At 40.5% G+C, this 24,240-nt stretch overlaps 1 protein-coding gene and 1 long non-coding RNA gene across 2 annotated transcripts in view; one reads left to right on the forward strand and one right to left on the reverse strand.

The window, feature by feature from the left end:
- Positions 1-24,240, forward strand: part of LOC115171939 (NLR family CARD domain-containing protein 3-like) — a 1,137,260-nt gene that overhangs the window by 418,741 nt on the left and 694,279 nt on the right. The window lies entirely within an intron of this gene.
- Positions 11,642-11,932, reverse strand: LOC115171950 (uncharacterized). The gene is made up of 2 exons (XR_003871297.1): positions 11,869-11,932; positions 11,642-11,756 (listed from the first exon to the last, which is right to left on the reverse strand). It is a non-coding gene; the product is annotated as an uncharacterized LOC115171950 (long non-coding RNA).

A 24,240-nucleotide genomic window follows, 5' to 3' on the forward strand; every position in this document is an offset into this window, starting at 1 on the left:
CAGGTGTGAGGGGTTTGACCTCAGAGCTGAGACCAGAGAAGCACAGCCTTCCTCTGTGACTAGACAGCGTGACAGCCTGCAAAGAGTCAAATCATATTAAAATCACACTGCTATTCTTTGGTGGTGAAAATAGTGGCTACATAATTTTTTCAAAATGTTTAAAAAAGTTTAGTATTTGGTCCCATATTCTTTGAACGTAATGACTACATCAAGCCTGTGACTGCCATGATGAAGAAAGATCATGAATGAATCGTGAATAATAATGAGTGAGAGAGTTACAGAGGCTACAACAAAACATGCTAACCTCTCACCATTAACCTCAATTAAAAGGTGACATTCTGTACTGTCACCTAGTATGAAACATTGTATCTCAAATCCAAAATGCTGGAGCATAGCACTACATTTAAAAGCTGTAAGCTTCACTGTCCAAACACATATGGTGTGGATGATGTGTGCCTGAAAAACACATGTGGATCTGGTGAACAGTTATCACTTGTTGACCAACTACAGGAATACTGACCTCAGAGTCTCCAGTTCAAAGTGGGGATTCCCCAGTCCAGCAGAGAGCAGCTTCACTCCTGAATCCTTCAGGTCATTGTTACTCAGGTCCAGCTCTCTCAGGTGTGAGGGGTTTGACCTCAGAGCTGAGACCAGAGAAGCACAGCCTTCCTCTGTGACTAGACAGCCTGACATCCTGCAAAGAGACAAATCATATTAAAATCACTCTGCTATTCTTTGGTGGTGAAAATAGTGGTGGCAGTATTTGTTTTAAATATTTTCTGATTTATTAGTGTCCTGAAACCTCATATCTATTCATTAATGGATGTTTCATTATTAGATATGACAAATTATCAAAGTATTACTTGTACTTGAACCTCAATTCTGCTAGCAAATATGCAATCTTTGGACAATAAAATCGTCGAGTTACGCTTAAGATTAAACTACCAACGGGACATTAACTTGTTTGGGACAGGGGGCAGTATTTTCACGTTTGGATGAAAAGCGAGGCCAGATTAAACTGCCTGCTACTAGGGCCCAGAGTCAAATATTTGCATAGTAGTAGATTTGGATAGAAAACACTCTGAAGTGTCTAAAACTGTTTGAATGATGTCTGTGAGTATAACAGAACTCATATGGCAGGCAAAAACCTGAGAAAAATCCAACCAGGAAGTGGGAAATCTGAGGCTTGTAGTTTTTCAACTGATTGCCTATCCAAACTACAGGGTCTGTGGGGTCAGTTTGCACTTCCTAAGGCTTCCACTAGATGTCAACAGTCCTTAGAACCTTGTTTCATGCTTCTACTGTGAATTGGGAGAGAATAAGAGGCCATTCAACCAGTGGACTATGCTGAGACCAACGAGTTGTTTACTGCGCGGTTACACAGGTGCGCCGTTCCTTCTTTTTCCTCTGTAATGAATACGTTATTGTCCGTTTGGAATATTATCAAAGATTTATGATAAAAAGACCCTAAGGATTGATTGTAAACATTGTTTGACATGTTTCTACGAACGGTAATGGAACTTTTTGACTTTTTGGTTTTGCGCTCGCGCATTGTGCCTTTGGAATTGTGATCTGGACGCGCGAACAAAACTGAGGTATTTGGACATAAATGATGGACTTTATCGAACAAATGAACATTTCTTGTGGAAGTGGGAGCCCTGGGAGTGCATTCCGACAAAGATCAGCAAAGGTAAGTGAAGATTTATAATACTAATTCTGAGTTTTGCTGACTCCATGACTTGGCGGGTAACTGTATAGCTTGCTTTGATGGCTGAGCTCTGTACTCAGAATATTGAACAATGTGCTTTTGCTGTAAAGCTGTTTTGAAATCTGACACAGCGGTTGCATTAAGGAGAAGTGTAACTATAATTCTTTCAATAACTGTTGTAAATTTTATCAACGTTTATGATGAGTATTTTGTAAATTGATGTGCTCATTTACCGGAAGTTTTGGAGGCAAAATATTTTCTGAACATCACGCGCCAATGTAAAATGGGGTTTTGGACTATAAATATGAACTTTATCGAACAAAACATACATGTATTGTGTAACGTTGAGTCCTGGGAGTGTCATCTGATGAAGATCGTCAAAGGTTAGTGATTAATTTTAGCTGTATTTCTGGTTTTTGTGATGCCTCTCCTTGCTTGGAAAATGGCTGTGTGGTTTTTCTTGTCAAGGTGATGTCCTAACATAATCTAATGCTATGCTTTCGCTGTAAAGCCTTTTTGAAATCGGACAATGTGGTTAGATTAACAAGAACTTTATCTTTAAAATGGTGTAAAATAGTTGATTGTTTGAGAAATTTGAATTATGGGATTTTTGTGGTTTTGTATTTCGTGCCCTGCTTTTCCATTGGCTGTTGGCTAGGGGTTCCATTAGCGGAACGTCTGTCCTCAACAGGTTTTAAGAACTGTAACATCTTATGCTTCACAGAGTCCTGGATGAACGACGACATTATCAGCATACAGCTGGCTGGTTATATGCTGTACTGGCAGGCTAGAACAGCAGTGTCTGGTAAGACAAGGGGCGGTGGTCTATGTATTTTTGTAAACAGCTGCTGGTGCATGATATCTAAGGAAGTCTCAAGCTATTGCTCGCCTGAGGTAGAGTTTCTCATGATAAGCTGCCACAATACCTACCGAGAGAGTTTTCATCTGTATTCGTCACAACTGTTTACATACCACGTCAGAGGTTGGCACTAAGACAGCATTGAATGAGCTGTATTTAGCCATAAGCAAACAAGAAAATGCACACCCAGAGGTGGCGCTCCTAGTAGCTGGGGACTTTAATGCAGAGAATCTTAAATCAGTTTTACTAAATTTCTATCCACATGTTAAATGTGCAACCAGAGTGAAAAGAACTCTGGACCACCTTTACTGCACACACAGAGATGCATACAAAGCTCTCTCAGGAAGCACCAGTGACAAGATCAACAAAAAAAGTGGTCAGATGAAGCAGATGCTAATCTACAGGATGGTTTTGCACAGACTGTAATATGTTCCAGGATTCCTCCGATGGCATTGAGGAGTACACCACATTTGTCATTGGTTCATCAATAGGTGCATCGATGATGTCGTCCCCACAGTGACCGTACGTACATAACCCAACCAGAAGCCATGGATTACAGGCAGCAGCCGCACTGAGCTAAAGGCTTGAGCTGCCGCTTTCAAGGTGAGGGACTCTAAGAAATCCCGCTATGCCCTCCGACGAACCATCAAACAGGCAAAGCATCAATACAGGACTAAGATCGAGTCATACTACACCGGCTCTGACGATCGTCGGATGTGGCAGGGCATGCAAACCATTACAGACTACAAAGGGAAGCACAGCTGCGAGCTGCCCAGTGACACAAGCCTACCAGACGAGCTAAACTACTTCTATGCTCGCTTCGAGGCAAATAACACTGAAACATGCATGAGAGCACCAGCTATACTGGAAGACTGTGTGATCACGCTCTCAGCAGCCTATGTGAGTAAGGCCTTAAGACAGGTCAACATTCACAAGGCCGCAGGGCCAGGCGGATTACCAGGACGTGTACTGCGAGCATACGCTGACCAACTAGCAAGTGTCTTCACTGACATTTTCAACCTCTCCCTGTCCGTGTCTGTAATACCAACCTGTTTTAAGCAGACCACCATAGTGCCTGTGTCCAAGAACCCTAAGGTAACCTGTCTAAATGACTACAGACCCGTACAGACCCGACTACAGATCAGACCTGCTTTGAAAGGCTGGTTATGTCTCACATCAACACCATCATCCCAGATAACACTAGATCCACTCCAATTTGCACACCGCCCGAACAGATCCACAGATGATGCAATCTCTATTGCACTCCACACTGCCCTTTCCCACCTGGACAAAAGGAACACATATGTGAGCATGCTATTCATTGACTACAGCTCAGCGTTCAACACCATAGCAAAAAGCTCATCAATAAACTAAGGACCCAGGGACTAAACCCCTCCCTCCGCAACTGGATCCTGGACTTCCTGACGGGCCGCCCCTAAGTGGTAAGAGTAGGTAACAACACACCCGCCACGCTGATCCTCAACACAGAGGCCCCTCAGTGGTGCGTGCTCAGCCCCCTCCTGTACACCCTGTTCACTCATGACTGCACGGTCAGGCACGACTCCAACACCATCATTACATTTTCTGACAGCAATGAGACAGCCTATAGAGAGGAGGTCAGAGACCTGGCCGTGTGATGCCAGGACAACAACTTCTCCCTCAAAGTGATCAAAACAAAGGAGATTATTGTTGACTACAGGAAAAAGAGGACCGAGCACGCCCCCATTCTCATCGACAGGGCTGCAGTGGAGCAGGTTGAGAGCTTCAAGTTCCTTAGTGTCCACATCACCAACAACTAACATTGTCCAAGCACACCAAGACAGTAGTGAAGCGGGCATGAAAAAACCTATTCCCCCTCAGGAGACTGAAAAGATTTGGCATGGGTCCTCAGAAGGTTCTACAGCTGCACCACCGAGAGCATCCTGACTGGTTGCATCACTGCCCGGTTGCATCACTGCCCGGTATGGCAACAGCTTGGCCTCCGACCGCAAGGCACTACAGAGGGTAGTGCGAATGGCCCAGTGCATCACTGGGGCCAAGCTTCCTGCCATCCAGGACCTCTATACCAGGCGATGTCAGAGGAAGGCCCTACAAATTGTCAAAGACCCTAGTCATAGACTGTTCTCTCTGCTACAGCACGGCAAGTGGTACCGGAGCGCCAAGTATAGGTCCAAGAGGCTTCTAAACACTTTCTACCCCCAAGCCTTAAGACTCCTGAACACCTAGTCAAATTGCTACCCAGACAATTTGCATTCCCCTCCCCCCCACCCCCATTCTTTGTTGTCATCTATGCATAGTCACTTTAAAACCTCTTCGGGATAGGGGGCAGTATTTTCACCGCCGGATGAAAAACGTACCCAAATTAAACTGCCTGCTACCCGGGCCCAGAAATTAGGATATGCGTATTATTAGTAGATCTGGATATAAAACACTCCGAAGTTTCTAAAACTGTTTGAATGATGTCTGTGAGTATAACAGAACTCATATGGCAGGCAGAAACCTGAGACAAATCCAACCAGGAAGTGGAAATCTGAGGCTTGTAGTTTTTTTAAATGATTCTCCATTGAATTTCTAGTGTTATCGGGGTCATGTTGCACTTCCTAAGGCTTCCACTAGATGTCAGCAGTCTTTAGAACCTTGTTATATGCTTTTACAGTGAATTGCAAAGGAATACCAGCTGTGGTAAACTGGTGTCCCAGGGATGAGGTCAGTGGCGTGCAGAGCCTTGGGAGCGAGCTGAGTTCGTATTCATTCCTAAAGAGAACGCATTTGTCCGGTTGGAATTATATTGAAGATGTATGTTAAAAACAACCTAAAGATTCATTAAACTTTATCGAACATTTATTGTGGAGCTGGGATCCCTGTGAGTGCATTCTGTTGAAGATCATCAAAGGTAAGTGAATATTTCTAATACTATTTCTTAGTTTTATTGACTCCAAAATGGCAGGTTTCTGTTTGCCTTGTTGTTTGTGCCTGAGCGCAGTACTCAGATTATTGCAAAGTGTACTTTCGACGTGAAGCTATTTTGAAATCTGACACAGCGGTTGCATAAAGGAGAAGTGTATCTATAATTCTGTGCATAACACTTGTATCTTATCAAAGTTTATGATGAGTATTTCTGTAATATGTGTGCTCATTGTGCTCATTCACTGGAAGTTTTGAAGGCAAAACATTTCTGAACATTACACGCCAATGTAAAATTGGGTTTTTGGATATAAATATGAACTTTATCGAGCAAAACATACATGTATTGTGTAACATGAAGTCCTATGAGTGCCATCTGATGAAGATCATCAAAGGTTAGTGCTTAATTTTACCTGTATTTCTGGTTTTTGTGACGCCTGTCCTTACTTGGAAAATGGCTGTGTGGCTTTTCTTGTTTAGGTGGTGTCCTAAAATAATCTAATGTTTTGCTTTCTCCGTAAAGCCTTTTTGAAATCGGACAATGTGGTTGGATTAAGGAGAATCTTATCTTTAAAATGGTATATAATACTTGCATGTGTGAGAAATGTTAATTATGAGATTTTTGTTGTTTTGAATTTGGCGCTCTGCTTTTTCACTGGCTGTTGTCAAATCGATCCTGTTAACGGGATCCGAGTGTTAAGGGGTCACTAAGAGGTTAATAGCTCTACCTAAATGTACATCCTACCTCAACTAACCGGTGCCCAAGCACATTGAGTCTGTGTAGCGGGGTGCGTAATTGTCGGCAGAGAAGTCAGGCGCAGGAGAGCAGAACTGGGAAATAACCGGAGATTTATTAAGCAAAACCAACTGCATCCAGACCAACAAGATAAATGGGCACAAAAAATAACCCGTTGTGCGCTCACGGGGAACGTGCACAAGCACTACAACAAACAATCCCACACAAAGACATGGTGGGAACAGAGTGTTAAATACACAACAAGTAATTGAGGGAATTGAAACCAGGTGTGAGGAAAAACAAGACAAAACACATGGAAAATGAAAAGTGGATTGATGATGGCTAGAACACCGGCTATGCCGATCTCTGAGCGCCGCCCGAACAAGGAGAGGACCCGACTTTGGCGGAAGTCGTGACACTCTGTTCCCGCACCCCTTGTATATATTGTTATTTTTTACTGCTGCTCTTTAATTACTTTAATTACTTGTAACTTTTATCTGTTATCCGTATTTTTTTAAACTGCACTGTTGGTTAGGGGCTCGTAAGTAAGCATTTCGCTGTAAGGTCTACACCTGTTGTGTTTGGCGCATGTGACTAAACATTTTTTCTTTTGGGATAGAAACATGTATAGTACAAATATTTGAGTAGACTAACCAGACCAGTTTAAAAAGAAGTATCAGTCAAGAGACAGACAGTGAGGTATCAGATTTAGATTGTATTGAGTATACAGTCCACACCATATCTATTTTGACAGTGAAGCTAACATTTTTAATGAGGCTCTATACTCCAACATTTTGGAATTGAGATAAAATATTTCATATGAGGTAACATTGACAAAGTTTGTTTTGGTTGTGTTTTGCCCAATATGAAAATGGTGGATAATGATTGGATTACATTTCTGTGTAAGTGAGTAGATAACAAGTTTCTAAACACTACTAAATTAATCCTGATGATTCCATGACATCTACACGTTCCGCTAGCGGAACGATTGCTCCAATATCCAATGATGGGCGGGGCGCGAAATTCAAACTCCTCTAAATCCGAAAACTTACACTTTTCAAACATATGACTATTTTACAGCTATTTAAAGACAAGACTCTCCTTTATCTAACCAAACTGTCCGATTTCAAAAAGGCTTTACAGCGAAAGCAAAACATTAGATTATGTCAGCAGAGTACCCAGCCAGAAATAATCACACAGCCATTTTTCAAGCTAGCATATCATGTCACATAAACCCAAACCATATCTAAATGCAGCACTAACCTTTGATGATCTTCATCAGATGACACACCTAGGACATTGTGTTATACAATACATGCATGTCTGTTCAATCAAGTTCATATTTATATCAAAAAACAGCTTTTTACATTAGCATGTGACGTTCAGAACTAGCATTCCCACCGAACACTTCCGGTGATTTTACTAAATTACTCACGATAAACGTTCACAAAAAGCATAACAATTATTTTAAGAATTATAGATACAGAACTCCTCTATGCACTCGATATGTCCGATTTTAAAATAGCTTTTCGGATGAAGCACATTTTGCAATAATGTAAGTACATAGCCCGGCGTTACAGGGCTAGCTATTTAGACACCCTGCAAGTTTAGCCTTCACCAAAATCACATTTCCTATAAGAAACATGTTCTTACCTTGCTTGTTCTTCATCAGAATACACTGCCAGGACTTCTACTTCAATAACAAATGTAGGTTTGGTCCCAAATAATCCATCGTTATATCCAAACAGCGACGTTTTGTTCGTGCGTTCTAGACACTATCCCAACGCTAAATCTCGGCCACGAGCATGACGCAAAATATGACAAAAAATGTCTAAATATTCCATTACCGTACTTCGAAGCATGTCAACCGCTGTTTAAAACCAATATTTATGCAATTTATCTCGTAGAGAAGCGATAATATTCCGACCGGGAATCTGCCTGTCTGTAAACTGAGGAAAAAACCGAAAGCCGGGGGCGGGGCGTGTCACGCGCCTAAGGCTTAGACCATTGAGTGACCACTTAGCTTTTGCCTTCCTGTGCTTCAGCCAGGGCTTTGAATTACGTCATTCCTGTTTTTCCCGGGCTATGAGACCTCATTGGAGACGTGTGAATTGTCACGTAAGAGCAGAGATCCTTTGTAAACGATAGAGATAATAAAGAAGGGCAAGAAATGTTCAGACAGGGTACTTCCTGAACAGAAGCATCTCAGGTTTTTGCCTGCCATAGGAGTTCTGTTATACTCACAGACACCATTCAAACAGTTTCAGAAACTTTGGAGTGTTTTCTCTCCAAAGCTAATAATTATATGCATATTCCAGTTTCTGGGCAGGACTAATAATCAGATTAAATCGGGTACGTTTTTTATCCAGCCGTGAAAATACTGCCCCCTAGCCATAACAGGTTAAGAAAAATCATGTATGAATCATGAACAATAATGAGTAAGAAAGTTACAGAGGCTACAACAAAACATACCAACCTCTCACCATTAACCTCAAATAAATAAAAAGGTGACTGTACTGTCACCTAATATGAAACATTGTATCTCAAATCCAAAATGCTGGAGCATAGCACCAACTTTAAAACTGTAAGCTTCACTGTCCAAACACATATGGTGTGGACTATGTGTGTCTGGTAAACACATGTGGATCTGGGGAACAGTTATCACTTGTTGACCAACTACAGGAATACTGACCTCAGAGTCTCCAGTTTACAGTGGGGATTCCCCAGTCCAGCAGAGAGCAGCTTCACTCCTGAATCCTTCAGGTCATTGTTACTCAGATCCAGCTCTCTCAGGTGTGAGGGGTTTGACCTCAGAGCTGAGACCAGAGAAGCACAGCCTTCCTCTGTGACTCCACAGCCTGACAGCCTGACAAAGAGATCATCATGACTTCACAAACACACTGTTCATTTAACGAGTAGTGTAGAAGGACAATGGCAGATGCATTTGGTTTATTCTCTCAAACAACATATAGATTCATCTTCCGTCTCCTAGAATTGTATGGTCATAATGTTATACTAATGTGAACATCAATGCATTTATTCAATATGTTTTTCAATATAATATTATATACATATTATAATGCATATTTTCTCTAAACTTAATATTTCTTCCTGATGATTAGTTCTCATATGTCATGTGATGTACTCACAGAACAGCTCTGGAGGCTTTGACCACTGGCATCAGCCTCAGAAGACCGTCCTCTGATCTGGAGTATTTCTTCAGGTCAAACACATCCAGCTCTTTTTCTGAAGTCAGCAACACAAAGACCAGAGCTGACCACTGTGCAGGTGACAGTTTGGCTGTAGAGAGACTTCCTGAGCTCAGGAAGCTTTGGATCTCCTCCACTAGAGAATGGTCATTCAGTTCATTCAGACAGTGGAACAGATTGATGCTCCTCTCTGGAGAGGGATTCTTCCTGATCTTCTCCTTGATGTACTTGACTGTTTCTTCATGGCTCTGTGAGCTGCTTCTTGTCTTTGTCAGTAGACCTTGTAAGTGCTTCTGATTAGACTCCAGTGAGAGACCCAGAAGGAAGCGGAGGAACAGGTCCAGGTTTCCCATCTCACTTTGTAAGGCTTTATCCACAGCACTCTTGTAGAAAGTAACTTTACGCCTTTGTTTGATCCTCACAGAAAAGTTCCTGGACGTTGATTGCAGTTCGGCCATTAGATTCTCATTGTTTTTGATGAATGAGAGGAACACATATACAGCAGCCAGAAACTCCTGAATGCTCAGATGCACGAAGCAGTACACCTTGTCCTGGTACAGCCCACATTCCTCTTTAAAGAGCTGTGTGCACAATCCTGAGTACACTGAGGCTTCATTGACATCAATGCCAGCCTCTTTCAGGTCTCCTTCATAGAAAATCAGATTGCCCTTCACAAGCTGTTGAAAAGCCAGTTTTCCCAGTGACAGAATGCTCTCTTTATTCCAGTGTGGACATGTCTCTTCTTTCCCAAGATACTTTTCATTCTTCTGTTTGCTATGAAAAACCACAAGGTGTGTGTACATCTCAGTCAGAGTCTTGGGCATCTCTTCTCTCTTATGTTCCAGCATGGCTTCAAGGACTATTGCAGAAATCCAACAGAAGACTGGAATGTGGCACATGATGTGAAGGCTCCTTGATGTCTTTATGTGTGAGATGATTCTGCTGGCCAGGTCCTCATCACTGAATCTCTTCCTGAAGTACTCCTCCTTCTGTGGGTCATTGAACCCTCGCACCTCTGTCACCTGGTCAACACACCCTGAAGGGATCTTATTGGCTGCTGCAGGTCGGGTAGTTATCCAGAGGAGAGCAGAGGGAAGCAGATTTCCCTTCATGAGATTTGTCAGCAGAACATCCACTGAGGTTGACTCTGTGATGTCACAACAGATCTTGTTCCTCTGGAAGTCTAGGGGCAGTCGGCACTCATCCAGACCATCAAAGATGAACAGAACTTTGTACTTGTCGTAGTTGGAGATTCTTGATTGTTTGGTTTCCATTGAGAAGTAATTAAGAAATTCAATGAAAGTGTGTTTGTCCTCTTTCATCAAATTCAGCTCCCGAAAAGGGAATGAAAATACAAATTGGACATCCTGATTTGCTTTTCCTTCAGCCCAGTCCAGAATGAACTTCTGCACAGAGACTGTTTTTCCAATGCCAGCGACTCCCTTTGTCAGCACAGTTCTGATAAGTTTGTCTTGTCCAGTTAAGGGTTTGAAGATGTCGTTACATTTGATTGCTGTCTCTGGATTTGCTTGTTTCCTGGTTGTTGTCTCAATCTGTCTCAGCTCATGTTCATTATTGACCTCTCCTGTTCCACCCTCTGTGATGTAGAGCTCTGTGTAGATCTTATTGAGAAGCATTGGGTTTCCTTGTTTAGCAATCCCCTCAAATACACATTGAAACTTCTTCTTTAGATTAGATTTGAGTTCACGTTGGCAAATCACAGCAAGCTCATCTGAATCCAGAAATAACACATATGATATTAATATTACGTTTGTTTTAATGTCTACTGTATTCTAGGACTGTTATAAAGTTTAAATTATAATAATTTCTTCTCTTAACTGATTGTATAATTGTGTAAATGTTTTCATAATGCATTACAGACTGGTGTGACTGATTATATTATTATTGGTATTATTGATGGTGTTATTAATGTTTTCTCTCTCTCTAAATTAATCACCACAACACATCCCTGCTGCTACTTGATGAGGTCACTAGGTGTTGTGTTAAGGCTGCTACAATATCATTTAGTTACACAGCTATTTTAGCTGTATTTTAGCTACAGCTTTTAAATGTTATACAACAGCATTCAACATGAGGCAGACAGATCTTACTTTTCTCCAGTGTGTCAGCAAGCTCCTTCTGGTTCATTTTCCTCAGGACGTGCAGTGTGATCTTCAGAGCCCCCTCTTTGGCACTGCTCTCCTGCTTCTCATCTTCAGCATCCACCACTTCCTTATCCTGCTTCTGACTCTCAAAGCCTTCTGGGAGTTCTGGACTAAGAATCCTCTTGAACATCTTCAGCTCGTTCTTCACAAATGTTATAATTTTCTCTTCAAGCATCTGAAATAAATGAAGTAATTAAGTTAAGTTAACACATTAATGAATGATTGACAGATCAACTACATTTTACTTGAGGTAAACAAAAACAAATGTACATAACAGGACCACATACACTGAATATGAAGGCGAGGTCTGTTTGATGACTCTGGGAAGACTGACCGCTGAGAATCTCTGACTCTGATCTCTTCTGTTGGTTTCTGTAGACAAAACATGAGATTATATCTCCTCATCCCCCCCCCCCCCCCCCCCCCCCCACACACACAGTCTCCCTATCTAAAGAATACAGGAGGCTCCATAGACTGGTCACTATTCATGGACACAGCTGGGTACAAGGGAGGCTGGTCTCTCCTGCTTGATTGGACTTCAACACAACAGAGACAAACATTACATCTCTCATCTACTCTGATCTCAGATGGGGAAACATAAGAAGAGCTTCATTCCAAAATGCTATATATCCATGTTATTGTTTAAATAAATTATAAAAGCGATTTTTCAATAGCTAATCATGGGGTTGTTCAATGACAGACATCTATTTTTTGTTAAATCTATAACTTGATGGTTTCATTTCAGAGAGACAAATAATCATGTTTTTTTTCTAAATGATATACACTGCTCCAAAAAATAAAGGGAACACTTAAACAACACAATGTAACTCCAAGTCAATCACACTTCTGCAAAATCAAACTGTCCACTTAGGAAGCAACACTGATTGACAATAAATGTCACATGCTGTTGTGCAAATGGAATAGACAACAGGTGGAAATTATAGGCAATTAGCAAGACACCCCCAATAAAGGAGTGGTTCTGCAGGTGGTGACCACAGACCACTTCTCAGTTCCTATGCTTCCTGGCTGATGTTTTGGTCACTTTTGAATGCTGGCGGTGCTTTCACTCTAGTGGTAGCATGAGACGGAGTCTACAACCCACACAAGTGGCTCAGGTAGTGCCGCTCATCCAGGATGGCACATCAATGCGAGCTGTGGCAAGAAGGTTTGCTGTGTCTGTCAGCGTAGTGTCCAGAGCATGGAGGCGCTACCAGGAGACAGGCCAGTACATCTGGAGACATGGAGGAGGCCGTAGGAGGGCAACAACCCAGCAGCAAGACCGTTACCTCCGCCTTTGTGCAAGGAGGAGCAGGAGGAGCACTGACAGAGCCCTGCAAAATGACCTGAGGGTGGTATGAGGGCCCGACGTCCACAGGTGGGGGTTGTACTTACAGCCCAACACCTTGCAGGACGTTTGGCATTTGCCAGAGAACACCAAGATTGGCAAATTCGCCACTGGCGCCCTGTGCTCTTCACAGATGAAAGCAGGTTCACACTGAGCACGTGACAGAGTCTGGAGACGCCGTGGAGAACGTTCTGCTGCCTGCAACATCCTCCAGCATGACCGGTTTGGCGGTGGGTCAGTCATGGTGTGGGGTGGCATTTCTTTGGGGGGCCGCACAGCCCTCCATGTGCTCGCCAGAGGTAGCCTGACTGCCATTAGGTACCGAGATGAGATCCTCAGACCCCTTGTGAGACCATATGCTGGTGCCGTTGGCCCTGGGTTCCTCCTAATGCAAGACAATGCTAGACCTCATGTGGCTGGAGTGTGTCAGCAGTTCCTGCAAGAGGAAGGCATTGATGCTATGGACTGGCCCGCCCGTTCCCCAGACCTGAATCCAATTGAGCACATCTGGGACATCATGTCTCGCTCCATCCACCAACGCCACGTTGCACCACAGACTGTCCAGGAGTTGGCGGATGCTTTAGTCCAGGTCTGGGAGGAGATCCCTCAGGAGACCATCCGCCACCTCATCAGGAGCATGCCCAGGCGTTGTAGTGAGGCCATACAGGCACGTGGAGGCCACACACACTAATGAGCCTCATTTTGACTTGTTTTAAGGACATTACATCAAAGTTGGATCAGCTGTAGTGTGGTTTTCCACTTTAATTGTGAGTGTGACTCCAAATCCAGACCTCCATGGGTTGATAAATTGGATTTCCGTTGATTATTTTTGTGTGATTTTGTTGTCAGCACATTCAACTATGTAAAGGAAAAAGTATTTAATAAGATTATTTCTTTCATTCAGATCTAGGATGTGGGTTTTAAGTGTTCCCTTTTTTTAGCAGTATATATCTGCCTCACTCTCAGAGAAATCAGTAGTACTGCTAGGTTTTACACAGTAATAATATATATCTGCCTCACTCTCAGAGAAATCAGTAGTACTGCTAGGTTTTACACAGTAATAATATATATCTGCCTCACTCTCAGAGAAATCAGTAGTACTGCTAGGTTTTATACAGTAATAATATATATCTGCCTCACTCTCAGAGAAATCAGTAGTACTGCTAGGTTTTACACAGTAATAATATATATGTGCCTCACTCTCAGAGAAATCAGTAGTACTGCTAGGTTTTACACAGTAATAATATATATCTGCCTCACTCTCAGAGAAATCAGTAGTACTGCTAGGTTTTACACAGTAATAATATATATCTGTCTCACTCTCAGAGAAATCAGTAATACTGCTAGGTTTTATACAATAATAATATATATCTGCCTCACTCTCAGAGAAATCAGTAGTACTGCTAGGTTTTACACAGTAATAATATATATCTGCCTCACTCTCAGAGAAATCAGTAGTACTGCTTGGTTTTTAACAGTCAAATGTAACAAAGAACTACATGTTTAATAAAGAACTGTACAAATTATACATTAAATATTAAATACAGTAATATGAGATCTGTATGTAAAGCATTTACTTTTGAATTTAGCAGTTGTTTTTATCCAAGGCCTGGTTTCCCAAAAGCATCTTAAAGCTAAGTTTGTCATCATTAAAACATTCGTAGGAGCATCGTTAAATCTTTAAGCTGTTTCCCAAAACCATCGGTATTTACGTGGAACAGCTAAGTGCATCGCTAGACCATTCGTAGAACAGCTGAGTGAGTCGTTAGATGCTTTTTTACCCTCCCGCGTCACTTATACACAGAAGATCTCAACTAAACATTGATAAACCTTCTGTCTCTTTGTGACCACTGATAACTTCAGAACAAAGTTGACTACAAATACAAAGTTGCAAATGTCTTTAAAGTTGATAGAAACAAGTGACGTATAAAATTATGCTTCAAATGAAAACCAGGATGAGCATTAAAATATAAACAGTTGTCTATCGTCCTATTACAATCAGATTGAAATACGTTTTATGTTCAATCAATCAATCAAGTTCTATTTTGTTACTTGTAGGCTACTGTCTGTAATTTGTCTCAATATATTTCATGATGTGTATCCTAACATGAACCCAATGATGTGCCAAATCTGTGATTTAATGCATTTTTTCTTTAGTGCGTTTTTATTTATTATAAGAATTAGAATAAGCCTCGTCAATATTTGCAGCCAAAGGTGATAATATTTCTCTAGGTGCTGATCCGTCATCAGTATTGTGCAATATTTATAATGTTAAGGAAAGATTTGAATGGAGAAAACTGATCTGAGAGCAGCGCTCCCTTTCTTTCCATCCTGTTAGTATTGATACATGCTCCACCAGACGTGATACCTTGTAGTGCTGCTGATCCAGTTTCTACTGGTCTGACTGAGGATATGAACTCTGACCTGTTCACCAAACATGATACCTTGTCCTTGTATCTTGTAAATAAAAATAAACAAAGGAAATAGTAACACAATAAAGTAACAATAATGAGACTATAAGGAGTACCAGTACTGAGTCAATGTGCAGGGGTACCAGGTAGTTGAGGTAATAATGAGACTATAAGGAGTACCAGTACTGAGTCAATGTGCAGGGGTACCAGGTAGTTGAGGTAATAATGAGGCTATAAGGAGTACCAGTACTGAGTCAATGTGCAGGGGTACCAGGTAGTTGAGGTAATAATGAGACTATAACTGAGGTAATATGTACATGTAGGTAGGGGTAAAAGTGACTTGGCAATCAGGATACGGTTTTCATATCCTAATCCAGGGAGTGCACACAAACACTCACAAACACACACACAGGGAATGTTGCGTTTGATTAATGGTGTTTTAGGACTATGAAAATGGAGAAAATGTATTTGCCTATGGTTTCTGAAAACAACAAAAAGAAATTTGAAAATGGGAGAGGTGTCACGGGTGTCGTTGTGTAGAGATGACCAAAACGCAGCAGGAATGTGGATGCTCATCTTTATATTTATTAAATAAACAGAACACGGAAAAAACAACAAAACAAAAGAACGACAGACGACAGTTTTACAGGCTATACGCAGCAGTGCAAAATACAACTAAACACAAAAACCCCAGGTGAAAACAAGCTCCTAATATATGACTCCCAATCAGGAACAACGACGTACAGCTGTTCCTGATCGGGAGCCACACAGACAACAAAGAAATAGACAAACCAGAAAACCATAGCTAACCAAAACCAGAACATACACTAAAACCCCGGAATACATAAACCAAACACCCCTTTAATACTACACACACAACCCGAGCCATATAAAACAAATACCCCTCCTGCCACGTCCTGACCAAACTACAATACAAATACTCCCTCTACTGGTCAGGACGTGACAAGAGGAGACTGGAGACAGTGTTGTTTAACTCACTGACCATGACCCATGAGTTCTTCTCACCTTTGTTCAGTAGAAAAGTCTCCCTCTCTAAAGAGTATAGGTAGACCCATAGACTCGTCACTCTTCATGGACACACAGCTGGGAACAGGGGAGGCTGGTCTCTCCTGCTTGATTGGGCTTCAACACAACAGAGACAAACATTATATATCTCATCTACTCATTTTCAGAAATGTTCATAAATTAGATTTTATTGTTTAAAGACATTATGAAAGACATTGGTGTGTTTTTTCACTATTTAATCATGGCATCGGATTGTTCAACGACAGACATGTATTTGTTTAAAATCTATCACTTGATGGTTTCATTTCAGAGAGACAAATAATGTTTTTTTGTCAATGTGCAGGGGTACCAGGTAGTTGAGGTAATAATGAGACTATAAGGAGTACCAGTACTGAGTCAATGTGCAGGGGTACCAGGTAGTTGAGGTAATAATGAGACTATAAGGAGTACCAGTACTGAGTCAATGTGCAGGGGTACCAGGTAGTTGAGGTAATAATGAGACTATAAGGAGTACCAGTACTGAGTCAATGTGCAGGGGTACCAGGTAGTTGAGGTAATAATGAGACTATAAGGAGTACCAGTACTGAGTCAATGTGCAGGGGTACCAGGTAGTTGAGGTAATAATGAAACTATAATTGAGGTAATATGTACATGTAGGTAGAGGTAAAAGTGACTAGAGATTACACCTCCTCATCCTGGAAGTGCACACACACACATGGAGGGAATGTTGTGTTTGTTTAATATTGTTTTAGGACTATGTAAATGGAAAAAATAATTAGCCTATGGATTATGAAAACAACTAAAAGAAATGGGAAAATGACTAGAGACAGTGTTGTTTAACTCACGGACCATGACCCATGAGTTCTTCTTACCTTTGTTCAGTAGAAAAGTCTCCCTCTCCAAACTCTATAGGAGGACCCATAGACCAGTCACTCTTCATGGACACACAGCTGGGAACAGGGGAGGCTGGTCTCTCCTGCTTGATTGGTCTTCAACACAACAGAGACAAACATTACATATCTCGTCTACTCATTTTCAGAAATGTTCATAAATTAGATTTTATTGTTTAAAGACATTATGAAAGACATTGGTGTGTTTTTTCACTATTTAATCATGGCATCGGATTGTTCAACGACAGACATGTATTTGTTTAAAATCTATCACTTGATGGTTTCATTTCAGAGAGACAATGTTTTTTTGCAAAATGTTATATATCTGCCTTTCTCTCAAATGTGACCGAACGGCTCGGTCTTATGTAGCAAAATTTGAAATTGTGTTTTTCACATTTGATAATAGTAGAGCCTCAGAGCTAGAACATGGTATATCATACACTACAGTTGAGGAACAGTGGAAAAGTGTTTCTGCTTTGGAAGATGATATACTTGTAACCTCACTTTTGAGAAAATGGCCTTTGAATGTTTTGGTACCTGCTGGAGAGCTCTTTTTGGTCTACAGGGCTGTTACTTTGGCAGATAATGTCACCCATCTAAATAAATAATTTTATATATATAATTTACTAAATGTGTGATGTTTATGGTTAATGTCAGTTTCATTGTTTGTTTTGCAAAAAAAAAATATTTTTTGGTTTTAAGTGGTAAAATGAACTAGAAAATGTTATATTTAGCAATTCTGAGTAAATACTACTTTAGTAATAAATTACACATTATTCAGTACTACTGCAGTTGCTATATTATTCCAATAGATGGCAGCATAAGACCACAAATAACATTTCAGAAGATCCCCTACTTTAGTTGATAAAAACGTATTATACGAGTACATTCATTGTCAAATTCTCTCACAAGTAGCCAACTCAGCCCTGACAATAAGCTTGTGTCGTCAGCAGAAGCGAGCACTCTGCCTTCTCAAACAAGCGAGGGGCATGTTTAGGTAAATTTGCTAACCGGGAGGGTTACATGAGGTAATTTAATGATGGGCTGGAAGACACACTCTTGTCTTTTCTATTCCGAGGCTGTTTACTCAGATATTAAGATGATGTGTTATAATGCATGTATACTGAGGTTGAGGTTCTGACTAGTGATTATTTACCAGGGTTCAATACCTGCTATAGTCACTACTTTCTTACTCTCCCCAAAGCCTTCCCTGTGGCTCAGTTGGTAGAGCATGGTGTGTGCAACGCCAGGGTTGTGGGTTTGATTCCCACGGGGGGCCAGTAAAGAAAAATGCACGAAATAAAAATGAAATGTATGTATTCACTACCGTAAATTGCTCTGGATAAGAGTGTCTGCTAAAATGCAAATGTAACACAGTCCTGATATGTAGCTCACTAAAGTAATGAGTAACCATTTTAGAAAATCATGGGACATGTGGTTGCATGCTATTTTATGTCAATCATATTGCTGCCTGTAGCCTATAACTAACACTTAGTGGTCTTATGCTGCCATCTATTGGAAATATTTAGCAATTAAAAGTTATTAATTCACGTACAGACATTGGTGAGGCAGTTGAGAAATAAAGTGTATTTTTCTTCTTAATTCCTTAGATCAGTCTCAAACCTCATTTGCTGGACTTTCACATAGAGGTTACTAGGTCACCCAGTTAAAAAATATATATTTTACCTTTATATAACTAGGCAAGTTAGTTTAAGAACAAATACTTATTTTCAATGACAGACTAGGAACAGTGGGTTAGCTGCTTTGTTCAGGGGCAGAATGACAGATTTTTACCTCATCAGCTCGAGGATTCAATCTTGCAACCTTTTGGTTACTAGTCCAACACTCTAAACCTGCCGCCCCAGTTCAAACCACATTGAAAAAATAAAATGAATGTGGCTTGTTTATCAAGTGTTCTGCCTTGCAATAATACATATAATAAAATAACAAAACAAAAACAGCAAAATGCTTAGACAGGTTTTGAATAGTGTAGGTTTATAGCTCTCTTGATCCTCCCTGTGGCCTTCTGTGGTTACTATACAATTCATTCACGACACCTGCTAGGCTCATAATCTGAGGTAGCAACTGCGTCAGATCTACAAATCAATGAGCTAGACCTATCTATTTGGTTTGCAACTATGTGAACCTGCGCAACTCTGTGAACCTGCGATGCCTACGAACAAAGATTTCAATGCATATCAAATTACCCAGCAGCCATTTAGAAACAACAAGTCATCAAAAAAGTGTTATTTCTTAATTAAAAAAATGTACTCTGGATGTTTAAATCGGCCACATCTGAAAAAGAGGACAGGGACATGCGTTTTGTCTAGGTGGTATACCTTTTTCTGAAAACAAATATGGTTAACCATGACCAGAAAATGGTTAACGTTTAGGACTGTAGGCCACCAAGCGAACAGGGATAGCACTCACAAAGTAGCCAGAACTCTGTTAATAATAATAAGTTACCTGATAATAATAATAATTGAGGTCAGCCTACAAGGTTAATAATAATTTACCCGAGGTCGACGTTCACGGTTATTGCCGACAGGTCTCATTGATAACAAAGAAGCTGCCATTTTAATGCAGAACAATGAGCTGGGAATAGAACGTTCAGAAGGTGAGTTGGCATCACGGTGCTCAATTGAACTAATAAGAGCTGGCAGGGTGAAAAATGACCTAAAATAAGGTCTGTTTTTTAGCGATTACTTTATAACATAACGTCAAATTATGAAACTGAGCTCCATGGAGGATGCAATGAACTAGTTTTCATCAGAAAAACTGTCCAGCCTACTTGAGGCGCCCGAAAATAATATTCAAAAGTTCGGTCCTTGGACACAGAGGGGTTAAACACTAAAGTTACCGTCCATCTAGTGAAGAGAGGAGAATCGGACAGAGGTAACTTCTGCCGAAGTCGGTCCCTCTCCTTGTTCGGGCGGTGTTCGGCAGTCGACACTACCGACCTTCTAGCCATCATTGATCCATTTTTCATTTTCCATTGGTTTTGTCTTGTCTTCCTACACACCTGGTTCCAATCCCATCAATGACATGTTGTGTATTTAACCCTCTGTTTCCCCTCATGTCCTTGTCGGAGATTGTTTGTTGTATGTAGGTGTTTATTGTTATTCTGGTGTGCGACGGGTTTTGCACCCTCTATTTGTTATTTTGTAAACTTTGGTTTTCTGAGGTTTTGATGTTTATTAAACAGCTCAGTTTTTACCAAGTTCATTCTCCTGCGCCTGACTTCCCTGCCACCAGCATGCAACGCATTACAGCATCCATCAACGAGAGAGGGAAAAGCCCTCCACGGGATTTAACAGGTGGAAGTAACAACCGGGGAGCTCCATCAGTCCACAAGAAATGCAGGCAGCCAGTGATGATGTAGTGGAAGCTAGGATAACTAGGATGCTGCTGGTAGAGTAGCTAGCTAGCTTACCTAGCTGTACCGACTAGCTAGGATAACTAGGATGCTGCTGGTAGAGTAGCTAGCTAGCTTACCTAGCTGTACCGACTAGCTAGGATAACTAGGATGCTGCTGGTAGAGTAGCTAGCTAGCTTACCTAGCTGTACCGACTAGCTTGGCGAGCTAGCAGGTCGTTCGTCTGTTCCTCATCTCGAGGATGATGACAAATCCGGTGAACCACAAAATGAAACGAGGACAGCGAGTGAAAACGATCTGGCTACACTCATACTGCCCCTGACCGTAAAGCAAAACACAAATTAAACGATAAACTTCGGCGTTTCAACACTGTAGTGAACTCCATCGTTATTCCCCATGATCACCTCAGCCCACTCTGCGCGTAACTGGACAATATCCTTGGCGCCACAACGTACGTGGGCACGGGGAGTTCCAGAACGTGACATGAGCAGTGCAACACAAAACAACTAAACACAGTATTTACAGTGGGTTACATTAGTAATGTTCATTTTGTATTATTATGTAAAACAAAATTATGTTGAGATCTGGTGGGTGGGGGTGATAAGAACGGAGCAGAAGATACAGTTTTGTTGCTTGCTGTAACTAATGGTCAAAGTTGTATTGTAATGTATGTATTGTATTGTATTGTAAAAAAAAGTCAGCCAGAGTTGAAGTGGACCATCATTCAAACAAAGAGATGCCTCCCTGACCACCAGTGTGTTTGGATATAATGAAAACTAATTCAGTGAAGAAGAACCTCTAGAGTTCTGATCAAAGAGCCCTATAAAGGGTTCTATATATATTATATATATACTGTATACTCAGACACTTCCTAACCTCCTATTAAGGGTTCTATATATATTCTATATATACTGTATACTCAGACAGGCTAACCTCCTATAAAGGGTTCTATATATATTCTATATATACTGTATACTCAGACACTTCCTAACCTCCTATAAAGGGTTCTATATATATATTATATATATACTGTATACTCAGACAGGCTAACCTCCTATAAAGGATTCTATATATATTCTATATATACTGTATACTCAGACACTTCCTAACCTCCTATAAAAGGTTCTATATATATTCTATATATACTGTATACTCAGACAGGCTAACCTCCTATAAAGGGTTCTATATAGAACTTTAGTGGTTCTGTATATTAAGCAAGATAGAACCCTTTTTGGTTTAAACAGGAGTGAAGAGTGTGTTGATATAACGGATATATTGTCAGAATTCAGCTTGAAACAACGATCAGAATTAGTCAAAAGGTTATGCATGCCAACATATTAGGCAGTTATTAAGAGGCTAAATGATTGTGTCATGCAAAAATTCTATAAATTCTACAGAACAACAATATTTTACAGACAACATGAAGGTCCCCATAAGCAATAATTTCTGATGAAAAATAACAAATGTGAAAAAATTGTAGATATAACGTTTTAGAAACAATGTTCTTAAACCAAATTGTCAGCTCACCTCTTAACTTTGGTGTCATGTTCCCCAGAGAGACTCATTTTAGAGGCAGGGCCCCCCTCCTCTCTCTCCCCAGAGAGACTCATTTTAGAGGCAGGGCCCCCCTCCTCTCTCTCCCCAGAGAGACTCATTTTAGAGGCAGGGCCCCCCTCCTCTCTCTCCCCAGAGAGACTCATTTTAGAGCACTGTCCCCTAAACAGAGATCCAACATGTTGGTTGTGGTTAACACAGTGACAACTAAACAGAGATCCAACATGTTGGTTGTGGTCAACACAGTGACAACTAAACAGAGATCCAGCATGTTGGTTGTGGTTAACACAGTGACAACTAAACAGAGATCCAACATGTTGGTTGTGGTTAACACAGTAACAACTAAACAGAGATCCAGCATGTTGGTTGTGGTTAACACAGTGACAACTAAACAGAGATCCAGCATGTTGGTTGTGGTTAACACAGTAACAACTAAACAGAGATCCAGCATGTTGGTTGTGGTTAACACAGTGACAACTAATTATTGAAGGTCAATTGTTCTATTTTATTCATTTTCTCTTAAAAATAAAACATTTACTAACAGACATAGAAACAGTCAGGTGATTTAATGCATCACATGAACATGTAGTTGTGATTTATATTTTTCACCTTTTCTCCGTGTAGTGGAACTAGTAATAATAATAATAATAATAATAATAATAACAATAATAATAATATTAATAATAATGTCTCACTTTTTCTTTTGATAATTTCTCTCATTCTAGTGTGTTGCTTTGCTCAACAGGTATGATATTATAATGCTGTTACTGAATCCAGTTCATAATAACAATGTTAAGAAAAGTATGTTCAGTGGTTTCATACCAAATTACACAGGAAGCAGGAGCTCATTGTAATTTAGAAAACAACAAATGTTCTGATATTCTGAAAGATGATTTACAACTATGATACATTAACATTTTTACAAATGGTAAAATAATCACGATAAACAAATTGTATAATACGATATATAAACAATATGTTATTGAATTTGACTTGCCTACGCCCAGTTAGCGCCATTTTGTATGATTGAACTGTCACGTAGCTGTCCCAGGTGAAATGGACTGTTAGATCTGAGTGTTTTACTGTCATTCACTATACTAAAATAACACCATACATTTAATGTCCCTACACACTTTACAATAATCCCTGGGAAGATTCTTACCTTGTAGCCTGAATTCACAACCAGAACATGTCAAGTCATTGAGATATTTTCCGTTGTTCTGAGAGAGCAGCTTCCTGATGACAAGTGGCTCTGTATCTATGTTCTAGGTACAGTTGATCTTTGGATGCAATAATATCTGGTCAAAGTCCAGTGACACAACACCATAATATATCATAAACATAACAGCAGTTTAACCTTTGGCCAGTAAAGGCCATGACATACTATAAAACAGGGTTCGTCAACTAGGTTTGGCTTCGGGACAATTTTTATCTGAGTTAAAGTCGCCGGGCCAGAACATAATTAGCATATAATATTAGCATAATTAATAGGGCTACACTACAAATTTAACAACATTTTAACACATTTGATTAGTACATAATACATTCAGTGACAATACAATAATTTTGATCTGATTAAGTTAATAAAATCACTAATATCTCTATTCAATTATAATTCTTTGTTTATTTCTCTGTGCGTTGATTGGTGGTAAAAACAGGTCTACGTAGCCTACTGTAGTCTACACTACTTTATTAATGTCAACATTCATTCAGAACAATTAGCTTGATAGCAAGAGAACGTGTCGCTCTCAAAAAGTAGCAAAAGAAAGGTTGAAAATGAAAATAGAAGTTTCAGGGAAGAACAGACAGAGAGATATACATTCATATTACTATCTTTCGCCAAGCCAGTGTGTCTTGTTGCAATGAAAATGTCACTGTTTGCAAATAATTCAATTTCAGACGGCATTATGAATCTAAGCATGGTACTTTCAAAGTGGACTTCCCGCCCCAGACAGAGGCCTGACGCAGAAACACTGAAGCATTAACTACAAGCTACAAACACGGCAGTAGAATCCCGCTTCGTGGCCTGACCCAACAACAGAAGGTCACAAGTGCTT

This window comes from Salmo trutta, chromosome 32 (assembly GCF_901001165.1).
Source record: "Salmo trutta chromosome 32, fSalTru1.1, whole genome shotgun sequence".
Taxonomy (NCBI): domain Eukaryota; kingdom Metazoa; phylum Chordata; class Actinopteri; order Salmoniformes; family Salmonidae; genus Salmo; species Salmo trutta.